We start from the raw sequence: 13,631 nt of genomic DNA, 5'->3' as shown, positions 1-13,631 counted from the left end.
TTAATTTTCTCCTAAGTGTATAGTTACTTTTCTTAACACAGTTTATTGTGTAGTTTCCTTTATCTCCACTGGTTTGAAATGCTACAGGTATCATGATGTAAATATCTTTATCTACCTGGACCTGGTTTTGGACTCATGTTTCATTGATCTCTTTGTCTCTGCCTATAACCAATATATAATGTAATTACTATACCTATATAATAAGTTTTTATATTTGGTCTGAGAAATTTTCCTAAATTTTAATTTTAACAGTGTCTTATTTGTTATTCTTGGCCATTCTTGTCATTTTCTCTTACTCAAAATATCAACATCTTTACAATATTGAGTCTGCCCACTGAGATTTTTTTTAAAGTCCTTCCTTTCAATATAGTTTTACTATTTTCTTCATAAGAATAGGCTTTGCATCTTAAAAAATATATTTTATGAATTTTATTGTTATTGCTAACATTGTTATTCTATTTTCTAACTGGTTATACCCACTGTGTATGTTTTCAGCCACTTTGCTGAACTTTTTATTAGTTGTAAGACTTTTTCATTTAATTGTCTTGGATTTGTTAGATAGATAACACTCTCTGCAAAGAGTTTTGTCAGTATTTCAGATGTTCTGATATTTATTTATCATGTTTTTCTGGTCTAATTGTGTTGGTTGGCACTTCCAGAGCATTGTTAAATAGAAAGCAGCCTGTCTTTTTTCAGTTTAAGAAAGTTTCTATTACTGTCTAATCAGAGTTATTAAAAAATAAAATCTGGAATGTGTGTTGAATTCCATGTTTGCATGGCAGTTTATGTTTTAAAAAATATATAATTGTCAGTGTAATGAATTATATAAATAGATTTCATAAATAGAATCATCCTTGCTTGCTTTGGTAGGATTAACCCAGCTTGGTCATGCCATTAGATTTAGCGTGGTAACATTTTACTCATTATCCTTATATTCATGTCGGGTATTGAGATTGGTTTGTGATTTTCTTTGTTGTGTTCTCTTTACTCCAGTATTGGTATGAAGGGTTTTTCCAGCCTTTAGAGTTAAGTTGGAAAGGTCTCTCTATTTGTCTATGAAACAGTTTATATAATGTAGGAATTATTTACTTTCTGAAATCTTGATAGAGCTCACATTTTACATTGTACATGGTGCTTTTCTTAGTTTTATTTTTTCAATTTTCAAGTAAAAAATATTTCCAGCATCCGGGAAATAATGTAGCAGACCATCATGATCTCATTCTCCAAGTTTAAAAGATGTTAGTACTTCACCATATTTGTTTCAATTCTCGATAACTCCCCCCACCCCAACACGCGCGCATACACACGCACATGCACGCACACACACACATGCACACACACGCGCACAGGCACGCACACACACACTTTGTCTGCTCCCTCTGCCAGTGAGCAGTAAAATCTCTCAGGAATGTTTAGGAAGCAGTGTTTCTTTATTGTGTTTTAAGAATAAACATTCCATAATTGTGTCATAGATGATGTGGAGTGATTGCATTTGTGTCTGTCCTTTCATGGGGAGGAGAAACTCACTTTATGTAAAAACTACATTCCTATTTTGTTTTTTTTTTAAGAAGATGTAAAATACTAAAAGGTATAGTTAAAGCTTATAACCTTTTTTGATTCTTACCCCGTTTCTTCACTAAGCAGTAAATATCCTGATATTAATGTGTATCATTCCCATGCATGTTTTCATCCTTCTTTTACATATGTGTATTTTAAAAAGTGCATAGGAGTATTTTGTATATTTTTAAATTTTATGGGAAAAAATCCATTGTATCTATAATTTTGAAACCTATTTTTACTCAGTACTGTGTCTTTGAGGTATAGGTATAGCCATGTTTGTTACATGTTGTTCTATATTTTCACGATTTAACATCTCTGAAATTAGGATGCTTCTTAAATCACGATGTCGTATTAAATTTGATGAAGTTCTGTAAATTCCTCTTAATTGCTTTTGTAAAGTATTCTATTGTTTGACTATACCACAGTTAATTCATTCTTATAGCAGTTAATCATTTTTCATATTTTTATTCTTATTATCAGATTGTTTACACTTTCATTATTACAGTCAGGGCCAAAGTGGGCATCCTTCCTGTCTCATAAATGGTTATTTTGAATGGGAATGTTGAGTTTAATGAATATGGGTATTCTACTTTCTAGGTATTGCCAAATTACATTCCAAAGTGGTTGTCTTACTTTATACTCCCACCAGCAGTGTATAAGAGCTGTTATTTGCTTTTAATTTTTAGATTTGAATCCCTTTGAAATTAACTTTGTATGTAGTGTGAGTTAGGGTCTTACTGTATCTTTTTCTAATGCATAGCCATTCACCTCAGCACTATTACTTACTAAATAGTTCATTCTTTCTACTTTGATTTAAATGCCATAGCTGTCATATACCAAGTGCCTTTATATGTTGAGAATATATTTAAAATAATATAATATTTATGTTTATAATGTTTCTTGGCTCTCTTTTGTCTTCCATTAGTTTATGTAAGTACTCCTGCAACTAGTATATTTTCATTACTGTAGTTTTATAGTAGGGCATCTCCCTTATTACTACTGTTCAAAATTGTTTTGGCTATTTTTGTCTTTTTACACCTGCACATGAATTTAAAATCAGGTTGCCAAATTCTGGGAGAAGTCCTTAGGATTTTTACTGGAATGGCATTGAATTAAAAGAAATTTTTTTTTGGAGAGAATGGTCATTTTTATGATATTGAAATCTTTCCATCCATGAATTGGGTTGGTTGGTGTCTTTTATATCCATAAGTAAAAGTTTACTTCACAACAATCTTGCAAACTCTATTTTTCTTTAAAATTACTTTTTCTCATTGTTGCTGTTGGATAAGGAACACTGGCTTAGTCTATCCTCACTCCTTTACCCTTACTCCTTTGGGGCCTAAAAGCTTTTTTAAGAGCTGAAGCTTTTATTATCTTTTTAGCTTCTTTATGGTTAGTTAATCCAAGTTTTTCAGTCTTCCTGAAGTGAAATTTTGATAACTCATGTTTTCCCTAGCAGTTGTGCATGTCTAGATTTAAAAATTTGTTCAAGTAGGCTACTTTATATCGTACATCTCCTCTGCAGCATCTCTTATATATTTATTTTTTCTGGGTTCAAAAAAATTTTTTTTATCTTTTTTTTTCCCCTCTATCCTTGGATTTCCTTGACTAAGAACCTGCTTTAGTTTTTATTGATTGAGCATTTTGTTGTTGTTACATATTATTTCTGTAATTTCTGCAATAATCTTCATTCCTTTTTTCAAATTTATTTGAATTTATTAATTCTTCTTTTAGTCTCTTGGGGTATATACTCAGTTCATTTACCTTTAGTCTGTCTTTAATAATATATACATTTCTCTTCTGACTATGGCTTGATTACATTCCAAAGGTTTTGTTTTGTAGTGTTCCCCATTATTATTCAATTTCTAAATAGCTTATAATTTTTCTTTTGAGTCTTAAGCTTAGTGGGACTTTTTCTCCCAGCAGACTTTTAAAAAATTTTGAGTAGATAGGGTTGGGCATGGTGGTGGTGATTTTGTTATCTTTTTGTGATTAATTTCTAATTTAACTGAATGTAGGCTAAGAATGTCACTTGTGTAATTTTACTTCTTGGTCTGTATTGAGAGATTTTTGTTGTCTGTTTCCATATGTGCCTGAAAAGAAGGTTTATTTAGGTTTATTCACAGTGTTTTGTGTACCAACTTGTGTGTATGTATGTGTGTTTTAGATTGAGCTTGTTTATTGGGTTATATAAATTTATATATCTTGGTTTTATCATCTGTCAAACCTGTTTAGGAGATAGTTCTTTTTTTTTTTTTTTTTAACTTCATATGTTTCAGAGTTCGGGTCTTAGAAGTTCTGTGACTGATATAAATATTTGATACCCCTTTTTTCAAGCTTCCCTCTGTCATTTTGTTTTATATCTGATTTTAAAACAGCGTATAGCTATCTTTACTGTTTTTTTTCCTTCATTTTCTCTGTTCTGTTTCTGGAATTCTTTTTAGATATTTAGAGTTTTTCGAATTGTCTTCCACATCTAAACTTTACCTTTGCAACGCTATTCTCTAGCCTGTGTTTTGGGCTATGGTTCTTCTTAAAAGATTTGTTTTTCTTTCCAGAATTTGCCAAAATTTTATGTTTCTTTCTCTTGTGGATTTATCTGGAGTATGTGTGCGTGTTCTTATCCGCTTTCATTTTATGAGGGAAGATAGTTGCCAGCACCTAATCTTCTGTCTGGATCCAGTGGAATTCCATCTTCATTCCAGCACTTATGTTGTGTCCCTACCCATTTTCTTTTTGTTTGCTGGGGAAATGAAAGTTTCTTAAGCTTATACTTAATGCATCATCTCTGACTGAGCCTTCCAGGGCTGCTTTAAAGAAAACAAAACAAAAACTACTTTTAGCAAGTCTGGTTATGTTACTGCTGCTTATCACTGTAAGTTGGAGTCACTTCAGTTCCTCGGGGGCTTCTGCTGTCCAGTTTTACAGAATTGTTATTGTAGATCACCAATGACCAAATCCAGTCCTTTCTTCTCAATCCTCTTTCTCCAGGACTTCTCTATATCACTTGCTTTTTGACTGGCCCTTGTGACACTGTTAGAATAGGATTTTCTTCCTACCCTTCTGAATGTCTGTTATTTTCAGTAGTGGTTTTTCTTTTCACCCACTCCTTAATTGGCATTGTAACTTAATGTAAGAGTTATGAACGTTCCTCTTTCTAAAGGCAAAAAAGTTTTGCTGAATTCTGCACAGTAGAAATTGTACTTTCAGTATCCATTGAGAAAATTTATATAAAGTCATAATAAGTAGAGCCACATCACAAATATATTTAACTTACACACTAATTTTAAAACCTACTCCCCCTGAAAGATATGACTCTACTAGCTTCTTTAATCTCCTCAGCAGCATATAATATAATAAGGTTGAATAAGTGGAATTCCCCGGTGGTCCAGTGGTTAGGACTCCGCGCTTTCACTGCCAAGGGCACAGGTTTAATCCCTGGTTGGGGAGCTAAGATCCCACAAGCCAAGTGGTGTGGCAAAAAAAAAAAAAAAAAAAAAAAGATTGACTAAGTGTATAAAATGCAAATATTTAAATAAGATGAAGTAAATATTGCAAGAAGCAATATCTACCTATTTTCCATTCACCAGTGTTTTCATAGCTATTTTAAAGGCAGAGTTGTTTGGATACCCTGACATCCTTTTGTGCCTTTCATAGGTTTAGGGCATTGGTTCTCAAATTTTAGTGTGCATGGAAATCACTGCTTGGGGTTAAGTATATAAAATCATGGGAGATGTAAGGGATTTTAAGGGTACTTTCAGCTATACCCAAGTTTGTATGGCAACTTTAGATTTGCCACAGTCAGTAAGTTTTTATTCCTGTCTACATACATTTGAATGATATTACTACATATATGGAAAATACATTTATTGAAACTTTATGTAGATGTAGGTCTGTTCATTCCATGTGATACTCCAGGTGTAAAGGAAAGTGTAGACAAATAGCTATAACAGAGCTTTCGTTTTACTGGCTCTGCAGATGTAACAGATGTATGATCTTAGGCAAGTTATTTTACTTGTCTGCACTGCAGTTTCCTCACCTGTAAAACGGGAGTAAATAGCTTAAAAAAAAAAAAAACCCTCAAAGTGTAGTCAATCAAATTATTTAAAATTATGTGTAAAAAAAAAAGATCTGTGGATGATAAAGTCCTCAGTTATCAGTAATTCAGTTATTGGGATCTTTACCCACTTTTGGACAAGAGGGTAATTTTTGGTCCTTAAAGAAAATACATTTAACTGAAAAAGCAAGATACAGTCATGGGGAACTGAGAGTTCCATGTGGCTGTGTGTGTATGTTAGGGTATCTATATTATATTTACTGCTTTGGAACAGAGGTAGGGAATATACAAACTATGTTGCCGTCTTCTGTCCACCTTCGGTGGTTTCTCAAATCCTGACCATTGCTCATTGTCCAAATGATAGTTCATCTTGCGCACTGATCTTGTTGGATTTTTTTTTTCCAATGTTTAAAAATTGTGGAAAAATTCACTTAACAAAATTTACCATCTTAATCATTTTTTAAGGGCATAGTTCACTGGTATTAGTTACATTCATAGTGTGCAGCCAGCACCACCATCAATTTTTTTTTTTTAAAAACAGAAACTCTATACCCATTAAACAATAATTCCCCATTTCCCCCTCCTCCCAGTCCCTGGCAACCACCATTCCTCTATCAGTGGACACTTGAGTTGCCTCCACATTTTAGCTATTGTGAGTAATGCTGCTGTGAACGTGGGTGCTACAATTATCTCTTCAAGATCCTGCTTTCCGTTCTTTTGGGTATATACCCAGAAGCTGGAATCTGAGTCATGTAGTAATTGTTTAAAAATTTTTGAGGAGCCTGCATACTGTTTTCCACAATGGCTGTGCCATCTTACATTCCCAACAGTGCACAGGGTTCTGGTTTCTTCACACCACTGATTCTGTTTTGATTCCTATTTATTATATCTCTGCTGTAATCCAAACCAAACCTGAATCTGAGACTAAGCCCTGTGCCTTCTGCTTATGACTTGTTAAACTTTAGCTTTTCCTTTTAAATGGCCCAACTTGATACCTTGGGTAGAGACCTTCATGGAATCTTATTTATCCCACTGTTTAAAACCAGAAGACTTTTTTTTCTTTCCATACCAGTGCAACCATTGAAAAGGATTAAAATAAGTAGAAAACAAGAAAACTTCATATTGAGTTAAGCAAAGAAACAGCCATAAGTGTATGCCACAAATTACAAAGAATATCAGTGTTATTTTATATTAAAATAATTTTTAATTTTTATAAATAATGTACATAGTTGGGAAAATCTAGTATTATGGAGTGGCCTTCAATAAAATGTCCCAAACTCTCAGAATAATAAATCTCCTGAATCCCAGCCCCAGCCCCACCCCCGTGCTTTCCCCTGAACCTCTCCCTTGGAGCTTTGTCTTTCTGTGCAGCTCTCATTCTGGATTTTCCTTCTCTTAGAATCTGTTTCCTAGATCTCATGTCATCCTCTTAGATTATTTCCTTACTTTGCTGGAATTCACCTTCAAGTAAACTCCTAAGAAAGAAAAGGTTATGGGAAGGAAACTTTGTGAGTATTTGAATGTCTGAAAATATATTTATTCTACATTCACATTTGTCATTTGTCCTGAATACAGCTCCCACCTCTCGTTGGAGAAGTGTCAGTGGCACTGTAAGATGAGCCTGGGAAAGGGATATGTATTGGTGTGGCTCTCCAGGAAATTCCACTTGCCACAGTGAGTGACTTAGCAACAGGTGTGCTTGCCTCTTTTAGTTTCTGGTTCCTCCTTCATTGCCTGACATTGGTTCTCAGTTCCATTTTTCCTGTGAGCTCTAGAGCTTTTGGAAACGTTGACCTTTCCAACCGCTGATCCTTAGCTCCTATTCCATGCGTGTCAGTTTTCCTCCCCTTGGCTTTCTTTTTGTACTTCACTGCTACCTTTGGTCCACATATCCCTGACACTTTGATATGCCTGTAGAGCTTAAGTAGGAGAAATAATGCTCGCAGTTACCGTAATCCAATCCAAAAGCCAAATGCAACAGAAGTAATTATCCCTCTTTGCCTGTAAAGTTTTATATTTCCCCTCTTTTCTACTTAAGTCTACAAAATTTTCTGCTGCACAACAAAAACAAAAAAAATCTCACTAAAGCTAGAGCATTCAAATAAAGAGTGACTAATTTAAAAGAAAATGGTTTGCATTTGAAGGGGCTTATTTTCTTGGCAGAAGGATTTCAAATGTGGAGCTCCGGACTTCCCTGGTGGCGCAGTGGTTGAGAGTCCGCCTGCCGATGCAGGGGACACGGGTTCGTGCCCTGGTTCGGGAAGATCCCACATGCCGCGGAGCGGCTGGGCCCGTGAGCCATGGCAACGGGAGAGGCCACAACAGTGAGAGGCCCGCGTACCGCAAAAAAAAAAAAAAAGAATTTGGAGCTTCCTTCATAGATTGATGTGTTTAGACATCAGTGAGTAAGGTGCAGAGCTGTTTAGAGCTCAAGGATGTGGAGCCACGACCAGAGGAAGACTAAATAAAATACAGACTCCCCCCTCTCCCTGCCCCCGCCCAGAAGTGGTGTTGCTGTGAATAGAATGTGCGGTTTGAGAATTGGTCAGAAAAGATATAAGCGATCTTACATATAAGGGAAGATGTAAAATAGCTGACTGTGTGGGGAGGAAGAGAGGATTGATTTTCTCGGATCAAAAGCCATGCTTCGAGCACCACCCCATCACACGCGTTGTGAGGGGCTTGCTGGGCGTCCTAGCCCAGGCTAGGGAGCTGAAGAGGCCCAAGACAGCTGGAGGGAGGTTGCGCCTGGGCAGTGCCTGAGAAGTGATACCCTCCGGTCTGCTGGCCTGGCTGGTCCACAGCACAGAATCCTGGGCACCAGATGTGGAACTTGGGTAAGGGAATAGCTTGGGGTCATTTTTTAAAAAGAGATTTTGTCCAAGAAAGAGGCCTGCCAGGGTAAGGACTGCTCATCAGTCAGAGTTTTGGGGGATTCCAAGAGCCAGAGGTGAGGAGGGGAATCCGGAGAGCACCCAGGAGTACTTTATTATTATCTCTTGAGTCCTCCTGGAAACTGTGGTATCACTACTATTATTATCAACATTTACAAATGAGGTAACCCACCGAGACTCAGGGATTCTGATAACAAATGTACCAAATTTATAATCTGGTTCAGTTGGCCTCTGGTATTGGCACCCCGGGACATGGGGGACCCTGACCACAGAAGAAGGTGACCCGACGCCTTGGGCTCCAGACTTCGCTCCTCCTTCAAGGGCCCTTCGGGAAGGATCCCTTTAAGGGTGATCACAGACAGGCTCCTTTTCACCTTGCAGGCCCGGTCCCCGTGCCTTGGACTCCGGATACCGGATTCCAGGTACTGCCGGGTCACACCATGGTCCCCCTGACCTCCCTGCCTCCCTCTCCCCACTTGACTTGCAGAGCTGAGTGTTCCCTCCCCTCCCGGCAGGGGGCGCACGCAGAACTGCGGGTGAAATCACCGTCTGGGTGCTTCCTGAGTGGGCGCTTTTCATCTTATACTCTGCGCGGGTGTCACGGATTGTTTTGTTCTTTCGCGGAGCCCTAGACAAAATTCCAGGACAACTGAAAGGCATTTAACAACCCATTAATCTTGGAAGTGCCACACAGAAAATGACAAGGCTGGATCTAAATTTAGGTCTGTCTGGGTCCCTAATCTGATCTCTCTCTGTTTCTACAGAGATACACATATTGTCTGTACATATATGTGTATGCATGGAATAAAGTTCAAAAGGAAATCCGACATCTTAACCTTGGGGGATAGGTATTACTATTGGTGGTTTTAAAAATAATTGAGCAGAAAAGTCACAGAGTTTTTTAATTGATAAAACAGATACATGAAGAGTCTGGAAAATGATCAAAGCAAAGGTGGAGATGATGGGAGTAACTGACTTTGGAAGACAGTGTCAGGTGTTTTCAGACAAGAGTGTTATGCTGAGTGAGCTATGGACCTGTTGTCCTGGATCAGTTTCCATGTAGCTTTGACTTCATTTGACATGTAAAACCATAAGGAACTCCTTTATGTTAAAGAAAAAAATAATTGAAAATGTTTTCTTAAAAAAAACTGAAATTTTATTATTGATTTAAACGCTAAAAAAGTTCATTTCTTCCCTGATATCAGAGTGAAACCCGCGCTTTAAAAAATACTGCATTGAAAATTAAAGGGTGGAAAAATATACCCAGCAAATAATAACAAAATGAAAGCTGAGCAAGGTATATGAGGAAGAGATACCTTAAGACAAAAAAGCATTATCACTACATAAAAAAAAAAGCATTATCACTACATAATAATAAAAGGATCATTTTACTGGGAATATATATTCTAAATTTGTGCACTAATAAAATAGCATAAAAAATATAAAGACTAAGGGACAAATCCATTTTAATAGGTCAGTTCATTCAATTATTAAGTTAAACAAAAAATCAGTAAAGATACAGAATATTGAACAAAACAATATGTTGGTCAATTAGTGTGATGGGCCATAAACTTTGATAATACACATTTTTCTCAAGCACACATGGATACTTTACAAAAATTGACCATCTATTAGCCCATAAAGCAATTCTCAACAAATTTAAAAGAACTGATATTATGTGAACCACATTTTGTTTTCTGACTGCAATTCCATAAAGATAAGATTAAAATTTCCATACATCTGAAGACTGAGAGAATATATCATAAGGGAAATATAAAATTTTAGTATCATCCATGATGATAATACATATCAGCCATTATGAGATGGAGCAAAAGCAGTACTTAGAGATTTATAGCATTAAATGTTCCATTAGAAAAGAAGTCTGAAAATTAGTAAGTGAAACACCTAACTTAAGATATTAGAAAATAAAATAATTCTTTAAAAAGTAGAAGGAGGACTTCTCTGGTGGCGCAGTGGTTGAGAATCTGCCTGCTAATGCAGGGGACACGGGTTCGTGCCCTGGTCTGGGAGGATCCCCCATGCTGCGGAGCAACTAGGCCCGTGAGCCACAATTACTGAGCCTGCGCGTCTGGAGCCTGTGCTCCGCAACAAGAGAGGCCGCGATAGTGAGAGGCTCGCGCACCGCGATGAAGAGTGGCCCCCGCTTGCCACAACTAGAGAAAGCCCTCGCACAGAAACGAAGACCCAACACAGCAAAAATAAATTAATAAACTCCTACCCACAACGTCTTCTTAAAAAGAAAAAAAAAAGTAGAAGGAAGGAAGAGCAGAAATCAAAGAAATAGAAAACAAACATATGACAGACTTAACAAAGCCAACAATTGATTCTTTATAAAGAATCTATTGATTTTATTAGATACATGTAATGGAAAAGTCACAAATAAGGTTAGGAATGAAAAGGGGGACATATGTATAGACACAGAAAGATTTAAAGATAAGAATACTGTGCACAACTTTATGCCAATTAAATTGATATTCTAGATAAAATTGACAAATTTCTTTAAAAAAAACAGAACTGAGGAAAGAACTAAAGTTTGAATTATAGAGAATCAGTAAAGATATCCCTAAAAGGAAACAACCAGGCCCCGATTATTTACAGGCAAGTTCTATCAAAGTTTCAGGAGACTCTGTAGAGAACAGAAAAAGAGTTTACTCCCTAAATCATGACATAAGCTATGACACTGTTATAAGTTAGATATGAAAACAACACAAAGATAGCATGGGAAAGACCCTAGGCCAATTACATTTATGAACGTAGATTAAAAATCCTAAACACTAACAACTGAATCTAGCCATATATTTTTAAAAAGAAGAAAAAACTAATGGGGTTTCTATAATTCCTGGGTTTATTCCAGGAATTCTTTCTAATAGATTAAAAGGAAAACACATGATCATTTCAATAGATTCAGAAAAAGCATTTGGTAAAACTAAACACATTCTAAGTAAAAACTCAGAAGAGAACTGCCTTAATCTGATAAAGAATACCAATCACAAATATGATTTTCCACAAGGAATTATTAGAAACATTTCGCTTTAAAATTAGGAATAAGACACATATGCATATGTGATAAAACCATATATGTATATGTAAAAAAGCAAGGAAATGAGAAACCTGACATTCAAGAAAGGTGTCGCCTGCTGGGGGCACAAGGCTGGGATAGGAAAGGAACACACAGTAGTAGTGAACACACACAGTAGTAGTAGGTCTATTCTACTTCTTAAGTCGGGTGGTTTTATAACAGGCATTTCATTTATTATGCTGTGTGACACATTACATCTATTCTTGTTTATGTAGTAAGAAGATTAAAATGAGATATAGAGGAGAAACACATGACAAATGCTTGTCCTAATTCTGGACTCTGATGTCTCTGTGTGTATCTGGTGGATTGGGGTGGGGTGGGGGGGGAGTACAAGAACCCAGTGTGTTGGAGTCAAGGCCCTTCAACCCAGGAAAGAAGAAGGCAGCAGCCCTCTCTCGCCCTGGAGTCTTGGTTTCCAGAAGGAGAGGCCTTCTAAGCAGGGCTTGTAGTTTCTCTCACTTGATCAGCTCTTAGCCCAAGTCTGTGTGCTAAAGAGAGGCCTGGAAGTAAACAGCAACAGCTCTGTGACCCAAACCCTACAAGTCCCTGGGAGAAAAGCTGCCCCGATTAGGAACACCTCTGACGGAATGTCACCTAGAAAGGGAAGGAAGCCATTTATCCGTCTTTGCAGAGCTCCGAGTACACTGCAAGGGCTCCGAGGAGGCGGCGATGGCAGACAGGAGGGCGCAGGTCCGGGGAGGCGGCCTGGTGCCTCTTCCACGAGGCGGTGCCCCTTGGACCCTTAAGGTGCCAGTGGATGGAAGCTCGGTGCCCCGGGAGCCCACGTGAGAGCAGGCCTGTGTGTCCACAAGAGCAGGAAGAGAGCCTTGGAAATGCCTTGCAATACCTGCCTGGTGACAGTTATTCCTCTGACCTCATCTGTATCCACAACCCGGATGATCTTTCTCTTTAAGAGAATGAGATTTATAAGCTGCTGTATTTTTGTTTCTTGGAACATAGTATCAGCATTAGTCGCATCTCTCTGTCTCTGCTTCCCTCCCTCCCCATATCCCTGCATCCTTCCGATAGGGATACCGTGCTAGTGTTACCGACCTTTCCAGTTGGGGTCCAGCAAGGGTCCTCCTGCCTGGTGTCACTCGTGCCAGTAGAACGAGACCAAATTTGGTTCAGAAGCAAAGGAAAGTTTTGTTCTTTTATCAAAGAATGGAGAGGTGCAAGCTCTACCCCCGGGGGCTCGCTTTCTCAGACAGGCCGAGGCCGGGACTGCTTTATGGGGATCCCGACAGTCAGCGGGGCGGGGGCGGGGCGGGGGGCGGGGTTCCCCTGAGGCCGCAGAGCTGTGCTGCTCCCGCCTCAGATCAAGGGCGGGTGCGCAGCCTCTCTGCGCACGGCTCGCCGCCGCCATCTTGAACTGAGGTGGCGTGTGCGGCGCTTCTACGCACAGCCCGGTGAGCTGAGGTGTTGGTGCAGTCGTTTCGCGTCAGGTGCCGGGTGTGACACCCCGTCATGCAGCACCCTGTGAGCCAGTGAAACTAAGCACAGAGGCAAAGGAAACAAAAAGGTTAGTCTTTATTTTATTACCCAGACTCTCTAATTTCCCAGGAATTGTTAATGGGCTTTGCCGGTGACGCTAGCTCTAAGCACAGGCCGCTAGTTGATACTGTTTGTTCCTACAGGTGTTTCTAAGTACTTTTCCAGAAATAAAGAGGAGAGTTCCCCAGGAAAAGCGCCAGGGTGCCTGGCCGTGCTTTCAGCGTGGCTCCCTCTCTCCCCCTGGGGCTCACGAGTGAGCAGGATTCCCTTCTGTGGGATGCACTGCTGCACCCTGCTTTTGTTTCCAGAGCTGTTATGTGAACAAGACTGCGTTAGTGCTTTAATTTTGCTCTTTCTCCAGCACTGTGCTTCTTAACTCGAAACATTCTAAACAAATCTCATAAGAATCTTTACGTAATTGTCAGTGTTTTATGTGTAAATGCCAAGGTTGACAAACTGCTCTGAGAAGTTTAATTAAAAACGTAGTAAGCTTATTTGGAAACCGAGAAGTGGCATGTTATTTGAT

Source organism: Orcinus orca, chromosome 18 (assembly GCF_937001465.1).
Source record: "Orcinus orca chromosome 18, mOrcOrc1.1, whole genome shotgun sequence".
Classification (NCBI taxonomy): Eukaryota; Metazoa; Chordata; class Mammalia; order Artiodactyla; family Delphinidae; genus Orcinus; species Orcinus orca.
The sequence above is the reverse complement of the archived record's forward strand: the minus strand, read 5'-3'. Positions refer to the sequence as shown.